The sequence below is a fragment of the Propithecus coquereli genome, unplaced genomic scaffold, assembly GCF_000956105.1.
Source record: "Propithecus coquereli isolate 6110/MARCELLA unplaced genomic scaffold, Pcoq_1.0 Scaffold96, whole genome shotgun sequence".
NCBI lineage: Eukaryota > Metazoa > Chordata > Mammalia > Primates > Indriidae > Propithecus > Propithecus coquereli.
Genome location: NW_012155951.1, coordinates 4,721,698 through 4,724,410, shown reverse-complemented (window position 1 = coordinate 4,724,410; position 2,713 = coordinate 4,721,698).

Genomic DNA, 2,713 nt, shown 5'->3' with positions numbered 1-2,713 from the left:
TATTTTTAGTTGTCCAATTAATTTCTTTCTAATTTTAGTAGAGACGGGGTCTCGCTCTTGCTCAGGCTGGTCTCGAACTCCTGAGCTCAAACGGCCTCCCAGAGAGCTAGGATTACAGGCGTGAGCCACCACACCCAGCCCCCCCTCTATTTATTGATTTTAAAAATTACATTGGTCTTTTTAATATTTCTACAACTGCTCATCATAGTAAAAGCATGGTTATTTCAAGACAATAACAAAAAATAAATAGATAATAAAAAAATAGAAACTAAGCCTGGGCATTTCCAATGTAGTAGTGTTTCAATCAACCATGGCCCTGTGTGGGTAGTATGTATTTCATTCACTAAATATATATGAAACTCTTATTATGTGTCAAACCCTTCCCAGGTTGTTAGGGATGCAGTGGGGGAGAAGGAACTTACGGTGAAGAGCAGGGAAGAGAATTTAATCAAAGCATGAAAGTATTGAGTATGATTACAAATTGAGATAAAGAAACGAGACCAGTTGAGAGACTCTAATTTAGGCTGAAGTCTAAAGTGACAGTTGAGCTACGATCTGAAGACTTGTGATGGGTGGAGGCCTGGACATGAGAGCTTTTCAGACAGAGAGGCAGACACAGACGGAGGTCTGAACTGAGAGGAACATGGAACTCTCCGGGAAGCAAAAGAAGGACCAGTGAGACTGGAAGGCAGAGAGTAAGGAAGAGAGCAGAATGAGAAGAGGCTGGAGTGGTCTCAGGAGGCAGGTTAAGGATGTTTTAGGTTTCATTGCAAAATGACACCATGGAGAGGCTTCTTGTTGTTGTTGTTGTTGTTGTTGTTGTTGTTTTGGAGATAGGGTCTTGCTGTTACCCACCTGGAGTACTGTGGCAGGATCATAGCTCCCTGCAGCCTCAAACTCCTGGGCTCAAGCGATTCTCTGTCTCAACCTCCTGAGTAGGTAGGACTACAGGTACCCACCACCATGCCTGGCTAATTTTTTAGTTTTTTGTAGAGATGGAGTTTCACTATGTTGCCCAGACTGGTCTCAACCTCCTGGCCTCAAATGATCCCTCTGCCTTAGCCTCCCAAAGTGCTAGGATTACAGGTGTGAGCCACCATGCCCAGCATGGAGAGGTGACTGAGTAACCAAAGTTAACACAGCAGTAATGGGTCAGATCCATACCTTGTGCCTTCTGATGTGACACACTGAGAACACAAGACCACTTCTGTGGTATCCCTACCCAAAACGCACAGTCTGCATCTAATCATGAGAAAATAGCAAACGAACCCAAAATGAGGGACATTCTACAAAATAAATGGCCTATATTGTTTTTAATAAAGTCAATGGCTTGAAACAAAAAGACTGTGGAACTGTCCAAATTAAAGGAGACTAAAGAAACATGACAATTACATGACATGTGTGATCCAGGACTTTTTTTGACAATAAAGAGCATTATTGGAACAATATATGAAATCTGAATAAAGTTTGTAGATTAGATAATGCAATAATATCAATACTCTAATTTTAATTACATTGTGGTTATGTAAGCAAAATCCTTATTTTTAGGAAATACACTGAAGTGTTTAGGAGTAGAGAGGCATCTCATGACTACAACATAGAGAGAGAAGAAAAATGGTAAAGCAAATTTGGCAAAATGTTAACGTTTAGGAAATTGGGTGAAGGACATGCAGGATTTTTTTTCTTGCAACTTCTCTTTAATTCTGAAATTAGGTAAAATAAAAAAGTAGCAGAAAAAATGAAATAACAAAAAACAAAAAAAGTGTGGGCTTGGAATGTATGTGTGGGTTCGAGCCCTGACTGTCCTGCATGTTAGCTGTAAGACTTTGGGCAAGCTGCTTCACCTCCTTAAGCTTCAAGTTCGTAATTTATAAAATGTTGATATTAATAGAATTTCCCTCCTAGGGCTTTTATGAGAATTAAATAAGTTATTACATGTAAAGCTGCCCAGTGAATTTATCATTAAGGTTGAGGCAACAGAATGGAGAAGAAATCACTTCTCGGCCTTTTGGCTAAGATAGAGAGCAAAGTGCACAGCCACACCAAACACACTGACGTAGTAGTGAGAGATTCTGGACAGTCCTCTTGTCCCCAGGTCACTCAATTCACTAGAGCATTTTAACTGAGGCAACCCTCTTCCAGAGTTTAAGTTTCAAGCTAACATTCTCATCCTTCCCCTCATCTCCTCCACTGCTTCTTTAGAACTCCCTGGTCCTCATTGTGCCGAGATCTATTAGGTGGTGAGAGAAAAGCAATCTGAAAATTGCTTTTTAGAAAACTAAAATTAGAAAACTAAAATTAGAAAACTAAAACAAACACACCTAAACACAAAGATGATATTGTATATAGTAACAAATTTGGTGCTGGACATATTTAGTACTTGTAGATGATGAGACACTCAAAATCACAATACTTCAGATATTATGTCCCTAAACAGCTCAGAGCAAAGAGAAACTGTCAGCTCCCCAAACATAAGCCCTCTACTTCTATTTATAGCTCCTAGATTTCTGTGGGTAAAAGCATAATTTGCATGTCATGGAATTCCCTCTCCCAGAATTGTTTATAATTATTTTTCTTTTTTTTTTTTAAACTAATCCCATCACACATTAAAGAACTGATACAGCACCTCTTGTATACTCCTGGATAGAGCTGGAACGCATTCTACTAAGTGAGGTATCCCAAGCATGGAAAGATAAGCACCACATGTACTCAC